This window comes from Lithobates pipiens, unplaced genomic scaffold (genome assembly GCF_037356315.1).
Source record: "Lithobates pipiens isolate NorthernLeopardFrog02 unplaced genomic scaffold, aLitPip1_a1.2 Scaffold_23, whole genome shotgun sequence".
Taxonomy (NCBI): domain Eukaryota; kingdom Metazoa; phylum Chordata; class Amphibia; order Anura; family Ranidae; genus Lithobates; species Lithobates pipiens.
The window spans coordinates 149,530,393-149,543,298 of NW_027507785.1; the positions used below are offsets into that span (position 1 = coordinate 149,530,393).

The window sequence follows — 12,906 nt, forward strand, 5'->3', positions numbered from 1 at the left end:
ATAATCGATTATGCATTTACAATATGTAATATGCAATATGTTCTGCTAAATTTTGCCCACTGTTGTTCTCACTTTGAAGGACCTGCAAACAAAACACAAACATTAGTATCCAAACCAGTTTAACTTCTTCCCTGGTCTCTGGAAAAGGAACACACAGACAGTGATTACACACAATTATCATGACAATTGACTTTTTAAGTCCCCTAAGCCTTTTCCCATTAATTGTAATGCTAGGGGATCAATTGCCACATTTTCCTATACTAAGCAGGAAGTATTGGTAAACTTTGCTATATTATTTGGGAAAAATGGCAATGCAATCTGCGTCCAACTACATACAAGCCAGAATAGTAGATTAGCCCAGGGGGCAAATATTGGAATGCTCATCCAGTCTTGTTGCTGGCTGTGTTTCGGGTGTGGACTGTCATTTCTTATCTCTCCTTCAGAACTGTGTGATCTGTCCTATATTTCATATCAGGCCTTTGCACTATGCTGTTCCTGTCCTGGGTGGGGGTTTTCATTGCAGATACCTGTATTTCTGGGGTTTCCTTCTCCATGCTAGCAATGTTAAGGGCTTTACGAAATCTATGTCCATGTCTATTCCATTCAGAACGTCTGAACTCTCTCTGCCTTCCTGTTCCTCTGCTTATTATGGATACATCTGCCTTTGACCCATATTCCATATCACTGGACTCTTGACAGAAGTCTCGCAGGATATTGACAACATTTTGGTAGGATCTAGCATTTCTCAGAGCCATTCTAGTGGGATAGCTTACATAACACTTATTGGCCATTGAGTATATGAAACTTGCATCATCCTCCAATAAGTCAGGACAGTTGAACACTTTCGTATACAATGCAAGATACTCACTGCAGAACAATATTAGGTCATCTCCTCTCCTAAATTTCATTAGTTGTAAATCACTCATACCATTATCACAACTGTCCACAATACGCTACAACTCTTTCCGCCGCACCTCTGCATCTGCCAAGTTATCATTAACCTGTGCCGATAACTGGCATACCAAAGGTCCTGGTAGCCATACGTTTAGAAGAGCATGCATTTTCATTACTCAAATGGAATTTAAGCACTAGAGCCTCAAATTATTGGACAGACTTACTAGTGATTCCAGGGCATTACATTCACCCAGAATCTGGCACAAATTAAGTCTCTCTTGGATTGTAATCAAACTGTTATTCTGCTTTGAAGCTAGAGGTGCAATAGCTGACTGTGTTTCAACACGGCCCTTCTCCTCATTGACTGTGCAGATATTGGCCAATTGGCATGTTCCTTTGTGCTCATTGAGCCATACTATCCATTGCTCTTTAGTAAGAAGCTGGGAGTGTGCATTTGCTAATTTTCTTTCTAAAGACATAACCAACTCTTCCATCTCTGACAACTTTATTCGCAATAACTCTAAAAGTTTGCTCTTCATATCACAGTCCATGCTGCACCTCTGAAGCTGTTCTTGTAGCTCACTGTTTCTTCCTGACAAATTGCCTGCTGTAGCCCACAATTCATCCATCTCACTACTGGAGGCTGTTGCAATCTTTAAGGCCCATACACACGATCAGACTTTTTGACAACAAACATGCAAATTAGCTGTTTTGGACCAACATTCGACCGTGTGTACGCTCCATTGGACAAACTTTTTTGGTTTTCATCTGACTTTTGTTGGCTGTGGGAATGGACAAACTTTCTGGCAACAAAAGTCCGATGGAGCAAAGTCTGATCGTGTGTACAGAAAACCATAGGACTTTTGTACAAAGTACAAACAGGCATGCTCAGAACCAATGCAAAAGATCAGACAACAATACAGAAGTTGACCAAAGGTGGCGGTAAAGAGCAGAAAAAATACATGATTTGGTGAAAGTTGGCTGAAAAAGTCCTGCTGTGTGTATGCAATACAAGTTCAGGGCCGACGCCCTTTGTACAAAAATCCAAGGGAAAGTTTGTACAAAGTCCTATCGTGTGTATGAGGCTATAGAAGGTTTTCACTGATTTCCTCTATGTCCTCCCTGAGACCTCTCCTCTCTGCTTCCCCCCCCCCCCCCCCATTTGCTCAGATATAATATAAATTTAATTCTGAGCAACACTGCAATTTCAGTTGCCAACCTTTCTTTCTTAACTTTCTTTTTTAGCCTTTTACCCAATAATCTGCTATTATGTTGCTGACACTGAGACAATAGTACCTTACCCTGTTTTTTAAGAGGTTCATCTGCACATGAATGATAACTGGCAGAGGCGTACTTTTTAATATATGTATACACAAGTTCCATTTCACAACCATACAATCCACACAATACACAATTCTATTTGTACTAACGTTCCAACACTGCACTGAGTAATAAACCAAACTCAATTATCGTTAGCTCTTACAATTCACAGAAGAAAAAAAAACAAATCGCTCTTCTAGCTTTCAATATTGTTCATTCTTTTCCACTTTTACCTGATATCATTCAAAACAATTAAACTTTTGCATATCCATAGACAACACCACACTTACTGTGGCATTATCAGCTGCCTTGTATCTGAGCACTTCTGTCCTGTATTTTCTATGCGGATTTTAGGATGCATTGTTTTAATAGATCATTGAATTGGTGTGTTAACGCATTCTTTTGTATATTATTGAATTGAATACATACATTTTTTTAAATAAACTCTTCAAGGATATCCATTGATATGCTAATCTGCAAGCTAGTTACACTGAAGCCTGTCTAACCTGTTTTTACAACAGTTCTTTACTATGTACACAAACAAAAACAGAAAAAAACAGGCACAAAGCCGTTTAAAAAAGGAATTTGTTACTTGTAGTTCTACAGCCTACAAGACACAAGGCACATTCTAAGACGCAAGGCAGACGCTTAATCAATGCCTTCCTATTAGGTTGCAGGCCACATTGAACTTCTATTGGGACAGAGAGCTATTTCACTCTCACATGGGTAAAAATAAAAAACTTAAAAAAATAAAAAATTTAAAATAACAATTTATATTTCTCCCACTTTTTCCTCAAAGATGTATGGTAATTCCTGTCAATCTCTAACCAAGGGTAATTCGCCCTTTTCTCGCCAAGCCACTTGACCAGCTACACAGGATTATAACAATTTGCATTAGCAATACAATAAATGTTTAATATATATATATTTATCAGCCAAAAATCTCACCAATTTTTCGTGCGTCCGCTATCTGATTAAATATTTCACAGAACTTTCAGGACCATTCACGTAGAGCTTTCGATTTCACAAACCAATGCAAATCTTGTCCACCATAGCAAAGGCTTTGAGTTCTAGGTTGATTCCTTAGCTTATAGGGACTCAAGATAAAAAATACATTAGGATTTGTGGATTCTGTGTAAAAATAAATTTCACACTCTTTCTGGGGAGCCAAATGTAATCAATACAATAATTATTATTGTATCTGTGTATTAATATGTCTAATCCTCATAGTTAGTCTATTAAAACTCTGAGCACATGTTACTGTTGATATCACCATAATACTGTCAGAAATCATGAATCAGACCGAGACAGAAGTACAATTAAATCACACCTGTTTATTATTTTATTAAATAAAAATAAAAGGTAAATAGAGAAAGCGTAGTCAAAGCATAGCCAGAGGGGGGGGGCATGGCCTGGACATGGCGGAGTAGAGGGGCATTTGAGTGAAGCTCCCGGCTATCTCCTTCCCCACCCAAGCTAACTCGCTCCTTTAACCGCAGGATGCTCCCATCTAGGAAGCGCTCTTCTAAGAGAAACAAGAAGACCACCAAACAGACCCCTTCGACCTCTTCCCCCGGGGATATTCAACATTTATTCCTGAGGCTGCAATCAGGATCTCCGGACTCCAAAATGGCGGAGCCACATGGTTCACACTCCCTGAGTCAGGAGCACTCGTCCCAGCCGACCTCTCCATCAGGCTCCCATACCACTGGCTCTCTCTGTGGCCCTGGAGGAATCACCAAGGATACCGCTGACTTACAGAGCTGATGAGGAATTAAGGGCTATCCTACGAGCACTCCCCACGAAGGCTGACATAGAGGCGCTGGTCAGACGTGTTGAAGCAGCACACCGCAAAGAACTCAATACAGTGAAACAAGAAGTCCATCTCTTGTTGGATAGACTTACGGCAGGTGAGAGCTCTCTTTCAACACTGGATCGCAGCGTCTCCGACTTAGAGGCACTCCACCGCTCACAGGCGGAGAGATCGGTGGGCTTACAGCTCCATTTGGAAGAGATGGAGGACAGAAGCCGCAGGAACAATCTGCGGCTTCGTGGCCTCCCTGAAGCTACTGGCCCCTCTGGCTTGGTGGCGACAGTGACGGATATCTCCCGCCGCGTGGCGGGTGATCAACTGCATCATTTGGAATTCGACCGGATTCATAGGGTGCTGGGCCCGAGATTGGAGGATCCCATCAGACCACGGGAAGTGATTTGCTGGCTACATCATTATTCCCATAAAGAGATTGTGGCCCGCAAATCATGGGACGTCAGAAACTTGGAGCTGGATGGGGCAACCCTTAAGATTCTGCCGGATATCTCCAGGGCTACACTACAACAAAGGGCTCTGCTGAAACCCCTTCTGGATCTAGCACGGAGAAGTGGTGTTACATATCGATGGGGCTTCCCCCTCTCTGTGACCTTTCGGAGAGACCAGCACTCCTTCACTCTCCATTTCCTGGACTCACTGCCAGCTCTTTTTTCTTTTCTTGGGACGGAGCCTATAGAAATCCCAAACTGGCTCGATTACCTCCCTGGTTATCAGGGTCGGAGAAATATTGCCAACACAAATGGAGGGTTGCCCCCCAGACCTCTGAGGAGCCGAAGTCAGTCGTGAGCTCCGTCCTCGGAGGAAGGACGTGAGGCGTGAGCTATTGAGATCTTCTCTTTATTCCACGGCCCCATCAGGTAATCTCTGCTTCCCTCCTGTTGCCTAGCGGAACTGTTTTGTTTCCCTCGATGTGTGTGCACCTGACTTTGCTGACTCCACCATCATCAGTATGGGGATCTAGCTACTGAATGCCTCCCTGGACTTGACCTCCCAGACCTGTAGGGGTTCGCTGCCTTGGGTAAAGCCAAGATCACCTGGGAACCTCGGCTGACATCGCGAGCAGTGGGTTGCTGCCCCTTACTGTGTCCGGGTCTCGATTGATTGTGCTGTGCTGCTAAAAATGACCCTGGTGGGAGAAACTTAATGCTAAGGGCCTAAACATCCCGGAAAAAAGGTGTATGTTATGAAACGATCTCTGGAGATCTCAGGTGGATATCGCCTTTTTACAGGAAACTCACTTCCAACACGCTAAACTCCCACTGCTTAAAAACAGATTCTACCCCATAATGTACCACACTACCAACCCGTCAGCTAAAACCAAGGGGGTTTCTATACTGATCTCTAGTAGGCTCCCCTGGAAGTGCCAGACAGTACTTGGAGACCCAGATGGCCGCTACCTGTTCCTTAAAGGGCTGGTTGGTGAAGTCCCGGTCACGTTTACGAACGCCAGCATATTTTTATTGCGCACACCCTGGACAAACTGGGAGAGTTTGCAGTGGGCCACTTGATTCTGGGGGGAGACTTCAACATTCCTCTTATACCTTCCTCAGACACCTTCAGGACATTTGTCTGTACCTCCGTCTCACAGGAAATGGGTAGCTAACTCTCTACATAAAGCACAACTGGTCGACATATGCCACTTACAGCAATCTGGAGAGCACGATTACACCTTTTATTCACAAATTCATAAACTCTACACTAGAATCGACTTCTTCCTTATTCCCCACAATCAGCTACACTCGGTAATAGATTCCTCAATAAGATACATTACATGGTCAGACCATGCACCTATATCCCTTACGTACACATTCACGGGGAGGTCCACAGCTAGCTCACAGTATTGGCAGCTAAACGAGAGTCTTGTTCAGAGGCCTGAAATATTGGCAGAAGTGACTAAAATGCAAAATCTATACTTCCAAGAGAATGATACCTCAGATTGTGATCCTGGATCACTTTGGGAGGCTCACAAGGCAGTACTTAGAGGACTCTTGATCAGCCATGGAGCACGTATCAAGAGAGAGCGGGTTGCACAGCTCTCCCAGCTTTTTTTTTTTTCCAAATATAGTTTTATTAATTTTATCGGTACATAGAACAGAGAAGAAAAAACAAACAGTCTGGTGACCATATCATATAGGTAACAGAGATTGGTGAAAACAGGTGCGCAGCACCGGTGGAAGACAAAATCCAGCTCAGATCGAATATCTATGGTTGCCCGAGGGCACGGTGAAATGCACAGACGTATATTGAAAGTAGCCACTTTGATGACCATCCTCCATTCATATATAATTGACCACAACTATATATCACCACTGTGCAATGTAAAATACGTGAACTGGAATCACTAGAGAAAACAGAGAGAATGGATAGTCTGAAAATAAAGAAGGAGAAGCAATAAGTAGAGATAGGGATTGGGGGAAGGAGGGGGGAAGAGGGAGAGGGAAGGGAGGAAGGGGTAACGGGTAGACAAATCTGTAGAGGCAGGTCGCAGGGTCTCTAGGCTCAATAGTAGAGCCCCCGGGTAACATACACTATTTAACACGTCAGGCGTCAAATAAGGGTCTCCCTGCATCTGAATACTTGAATAGGTTCCAACGGGTCCATATCTGCAGATACACCTCACGTTTATCCGCTGCTGTCAAAATCAAGTCCTCCATTTTATTGATTTCTTCAACCTTTCTCAGCCACAATGCCACCGTAGGTGGGTTTTGCTGTTTCCACATGAGGGGAACGCAGGCCTTGGCCGCATTCACCAAATGTCGTAGAATAGATTTTTTATAGGTCTTGAGCGACATGGTAGAGACATGCAGCAGGAAGAAGGCGGGATCATCAGGTATCACGAATTCCGTGAAGTCCTGAGATATAGTGCGTACCGAGTGCCAAAATGTTAGCAGTTTGGGGCAGGTCCAAAAAATATGGAGCAATGTCCCCTTATCCGTGCCACATCGCCAGCACCGATCTGAGGTCTCCGGGAACATGGCACGGAGTCTGCTGGGAGTCAAGTACCATCTCGTCAAAACCTTATAATTCGTTTCTTGTGTCTTTGAACAAATGGAAGACTTGAGAGACAGGTGTATCATCCTGTGGACCTGCCCTGCGTCAAAAGTACGTTGGAGATCTACGCCCCATTTCTCAATGCAAGTCAGTTCAGGTTGGACCGGGGGTGTATTAAGAAGGGTATATGCTCCAGACAGGACTCGGGGAAGTGGTTCCCTGCCCGAGCAGTAATCCTCAAATGTAGTAAGGGGTCTACAGTATTGATGTGGGTCATGTAAAGAGTGTAGGAAGTGATGTAGTTGTGCCGCCGGCCAGAAGGGCATACGGAAGGGACCTGCAGAATCTGTCAACTCTGTAATAGATGGCCATCTATTTCCTAGGACAAAATTAGATGCGGCTGTGATGTCGGACTCCCGTAGGGTCCGGAAGTGTATGGATGACATGCCCGGAGGGAATTTGGGGTTGCCTAGAATGGGCGTTAGGGGCGAGGTCGTGGACGTCTGCTGTACACTTAACACTGCCTGTCTGCTTTTTCTCAGTGAATTTCCTATTAAAGGGTGCGATTTTAAGGACTGTGGCAAGTCTTCCCAACACCATAGTGCTCTATTCAAGGGGACAGGGGATTGTTCCTGTTCGATCTGCGCCCACAGTTTTAGATTACCATGACGCTGCCAGTCAATGACTCTTCCCAAATGTACTGCTAGGTAATACCTCCTCACATCCGGGATCGCAAGCCCGCCGTAGTGCTTCGGTAACGTTAACTGTGACCGTGGTATACGGGTTTTCTTGCCGGCCCAGACAAAACGCATGAACAGTGCCTGTACCCGCTGAAAAAATGCTCTCCCAGCTTTTAACTGCTTTGACATCCACAGAGGCAAGGCACAAACACGCCCCTTCCCAAACTCTGGAGTCAGAATTAGGAACCATACACAAACAGATTACAGATTTATTGCACTATAAGGCCAAGGCGGCAATACAACGCAGCCGACAAATTACTTACAAATCTGGTGACCAATGTGGAAAAACGTTCGCTAGAGCGGTCCGGGAATGAAGGCAGGCCACCTACATCCCCTATATTGCAACCCCAAATGGACAGAGAGTGACTTTCCCGAAACAAATTTCGCAAGAATTCAGCGACTTTTATACTAAGCTGTATAATTTACCACACAAACGGCCCTCCCAAACAGTTGTAGACGACTACATCAGGACCTCCCAAATAACAACTCTCCCCACGGATGTTTCCATTGAGCTAGAGGCACCGATTACTCTAATTGAGCTCCAGACAGCTATCAGAACCATGAAACTAGGTAAAGCCCCGGGCCCAGATGGATACACCATCCAATAGTGCAAAACATTCCTCCCTATAGTTGGCCCATGTATGGTGGCGTTTTTCCACGCTGTCGGAGTGGAAGCAGTTTTTTCACCACTTTCTTCACTCTATCCTAGATCCCCAAGACTTTACCCACCAACTGACACCCTTTGAAGAAGACTGCACAGGTACAGAACCCCTGGCGAAAATCCTTTCCAAAATGTACACGCTTCTAAACTCTCTCCATCTCAGCCCCGCTTACTTGGGGTAGATAAATGGGAGAGAGATCTCGGACGGACGTTCTCTGACACACAAAAACAGAAAATGATTTGTTGTGCTATGAAAACATCCATATGTGCTAGAATTCAAGAGAGAAACTATAAAATTCTGACCCGTTGGTACCTTACACCTTCCAGACTACTCAAATGCTTTCCCAATACCTCAGATAGATGCTGGAGCTGTGGGGAGGAGGAAGGCACAATGCTTCACATCTTCTGGTCCTGTTCATATCTCCAGAGCTTTTGGAGCACAATCAGACGTATTACTCAAAAATTCAGACTATGAAATACCGAATGACGCTGCCTTCTTCCTCCTTCACCTATCACAGATCCCCCTTAAAAAATACAAAAAATAATTGCTCTGCCACCTCCTAAATGCAGTGAAGGCATGCGTTCCACTTTACTGGAAGCAACAAAATGTGCCCAAAGCATCGGACTGGATGTGTAAGGTGGAGGAAATTAGGAAACGGGTCCTCAAGGCGCAACACAAAAGTGACAAATACGCTGCTACCTGGGCCATCTGGAACCTCTTTGTATATTCGGATGAGGGAAAGTCCCTGTTAGGGCCATAGGTGGTCATTTACCAAATAGAATATGTATGTAAAGGCTCCTGCGCTATATGTAAAATTAATTAATTTAAAAGGCACAATTCTATTTTGATAGGTGCAGCAAACACTTTATGAGTTGGCTCTAAATAATGTGAAAATTAAAAAAAGGGGGGTGTGTTGCGCTTCCTAAATTGAAATAAACTCAAAAAATCAAAAATGGAAATCAATCAATAGTGTCAAACAAAGAGGTGCAATCATGCTTAATCAAACAATCAGATATTGCATCCAAAGTGCATCTGTGCATAGCATAAAATATAATCTACAAATAATTCAAAGTGCATCTGTGCATAGCTCCAGTGTCAACGACAGTGGTACTGTGATAAGCAAAATAAGGTGCATATAGTAGAGATTATTATACATGGAGTGCATGTAGCAACTAAAATATAAAAAATAGCAGCAGCAAAAAAAAGTATAACAGTAGCAGCGAACAAATGAATCTAGTTAAAGTGTCCCATACATAGTCCAATTGTGGATGTTGGAGTGCAATACCACAATCAAATAATAAAGTGCAATGTGCCAAGCCAGCTCTCTTCCATTCGAGTGATTTTCTGTGTAAGTGCTGATCACACTAAGTAAATACCTTACTGCTGCAAGGTATGCATCAAAGAAATAGCCTTTTGCAAGAAGCACTTGAAGCCAGGAGATGACTGGAGAAAGGAACTTCTAACGATACCAAAAATCATCCGATTTCCTCGTGAATGTTAACAGCGTATGCACTCAAGGGATAGACAAATAACATCCACCATAGTGTAGTATGTAAAAACCATCAACTTTATTTAAACAAATAATTATCTACTCCCAAGTGGATAAAGGCAGAGCGCACAGCAAACAGTAGACCGACGAGCGTGTCGCTCGGGTGTAAACGTCACTTCCGGTTTCCTACGCGTTACGTCACTAAATGACTTCGACTGGGATCGATTTCATTTACCAAATAGGACACAGGATAGAGTATGCTACTCACCTGTGGTGGCCTTCGCTCCGGCTGAGACTCCCCCCCCCCCCCCCCCTTCCCTCCTTCACCCCCACTGTTTCCCATCCGATCCTCCCTCTGTTCTTCCCCGGCTTCAATTCCTAATCTTTCTATCTCCCCCCCTTTTCTTTTTTCCCTATCTTCTCCATCCTTGATTCACAGAGAAAATGTGGAAAATGTAGGGAGGTGCCCGGATTGACTCCAGCCACATTGATGAAAAAGGGTACTACATAGCCATATATGTTACTGGTTTATTAGATACTAATGGCGTGATGTGTACCGCTTGGGTACTATATGCAAATTTACACTGATGAAACTGACAACTATGCATGATTGTACAATATATTTGATTGTACTGTCGGGATCTTCCCTGGTTTTGGTGTTTAAATAATAATTATAATTGAAAAAAAAGCATAGGCAGAGTCCAGTAACCTGATCGAGTAGTCAGCCAGGCCAGAGTTCAATAACCAGATCGGGTAATCGGCCAGGCCAGAAGTCAGGTATCTAAGTGGAGCAACAGCAAGCAGGATAAGGAGCCAGAAGGGATGTCAGCAAGCCAGTCTTTAAACAGAACCGCAGGAGATGGTTTCTTGTGATGTTACCAAGGCGAAGGCAGAGATTAAGTGAGCTGGACCGCTTTAAGTAGGCAGGTCAGAGGAGCAGGATCAGGAACAGCTGGGTAACTGTGGAGAGAGATGAGAGCTGGCAATTAGCCGACAGCTGAGCAGCCAGCCCATAGAAGGAAGGGCTAAGCCAGCCCTGACAGTACGCCCTCCTCAATGACCCCTCTCCCTAGGAGGGCCACCGGGCTTGAGGGGAAAACATCTAAGGAACTCACGGAGGAGGACAGGAGCATGTACGTCAGAGGAAGAGACCCAGCAGAGTTCCTCCGGACCGTACCCCTTCCAAAGCACCAGGTACTGTATGCGCCTATGGAACCTACGGGAGTCAACAATGGATTGTACCTCATACTCCTCATGGTTCTCAACACGAATAGGGTGAGAACGTGGCACTGAGGTGGTAAATCGGTTTCAGACCAATGGTTTCAATAAGGAGACATGAAACACATTTGAGATGCACATACAAGGAGGAAGGTCCAACGCATAAGCCACTGGGTTAATCCTGCGAAGGATACAGAAAGGCCCAATAAACCGAGGTGCAAACTTCAGTGAGGGAACACGAGAAGACAGCCAGACCCTGTCCCCAACCTGGTAGGAAGGAGCAAGCAGGCATCTGTGGTCAGCATGGAGTCTGTACCTATCATTAGCATGACGCAAAGCCTCCTGGACTTGTAACCAAGTGGAACGAAGACCACGGAGATGCTCCTCTAACGCAGAAATACTCTGCGGAACAAACAAGTCAGGCAACATGGAAAGTTGGAAACCATAATTCGCCATAAATGGAGATAACCGGGAGGCAAAATTCAAGGCACTGTTGTGAGCAAACTCTGCCTATGGTAATAGGTCTGACCAGTTGTTATGGTGGTCAGATATATAACAACGTAGGAATTGCTCCAAGGACTGATTGGCTCACTCTGCGGCCCCATTAGACTGCGGGTCATACGTAGAAGAGAAAGCAAGCTGGATTCCCAACTGTGCACAAAAGGCTCGCCAGAACCGAGAGAGAGAAACTGACTGCCCCTGTCCGAGACAATCACCTTGGGTAGCCCATGTAAGCGAAAGATCTCTCGAGCAAAAATGGAAGCCAGTTCCTTAGAGGTAGGCAACTTAAGTGGAATACAATGACACATCTTTGAGAACCGGTCAACCACCATAAGGATAACAGTGTTGCCTTGGGAGTTGGGCAACTCCACAATGAAATCCATCGACAGGTGGGTCCAGGGCCTCTCTCCATTGGGTATGGGTTGTAGGAGGCCCACAGGAAGGTGTCGTGGAGTCTTACTCTGAGCACACATGGAACAGGCAGCTACGAAGGCAGTAACATCAGCCCGTAGACTAGGCCACCAGAATTGTTGGGAAATGGCCTAAATGAATTGATTCTTCCCAGAATGGCCAGCTGCCTTGGGAGAATGGTAAGTCTGGAGCACGGCAGTACAGAGACTCTGTGGGACAAAGCAGCGGTCACAAGGTTTCTTAGGAGGAGCATGGACCTGAGCAGCAAGAATTTTGTCACCCAAAGGAGAAGACTGGTGCAAACCGTAGCCAAGATATGATCAGGAGGAATCACAGGAACCGGAACCGACTTCGACTTGGAAGTGGAGGAAAATTGTCATGACAAGGCATCAGCCCTTACATTCTTAGTAATGTAATTAAAACTCGAAAAGAGCCCATCGCGCCCTTCTGGGAGAGAGGCACTTAGCCTCAGACAAGATTGTAAGATTCTTATGGTCAGTAAGAATAAGAACTGGCACAGTGGTACCTTCAAGGAGATGTCTCCATTCTTTCAGGGCTAAAATGATCGCCAACAGATCTCTCTCACCAATCTCATAATTGCACTCAGCAGGTGACAATTTCTTGGAAAAGTAGCCACATGGATGCATAGCGCTCTCAGAGTTAGGACATTGAGACAGAAGGATGCAAACTCCAGTCTCAGAAGCATCAACTTCTAGGATAAAAGGCAACATAGGATCAGGATATGCCAACACAGGAGCAGAAACAAAGGCAGTCTTGAGAGTCTCAAAGGCCTTAATGGACACCAGAGACCAACTCTGTGGGTTACCGTCCTTTCTGGTCATATCAGGGGCT

At 44.8% G+C, this 12,906-nt stretch overlaps 1 protein-coding gene and 1 pseudogene across 1 annotated transcript in view; one reads left to right on the plus strand and one right to left on the minus strand.

The window, feature by feature from the left end:
- The window catches only part of CHADL (chondroadherin like), a 676,966-nt gene that overhangs the window by 358,111 nt on the left and 305,949 nt on the right, over positions 1–12,906 (plus strand). The gene's annotated exons all lie outside the window — the stretch shown is intronic.
- Positions 429–2,277, minus strand: LOC143926777 (posterior protein-like; annotated as a pseudogene).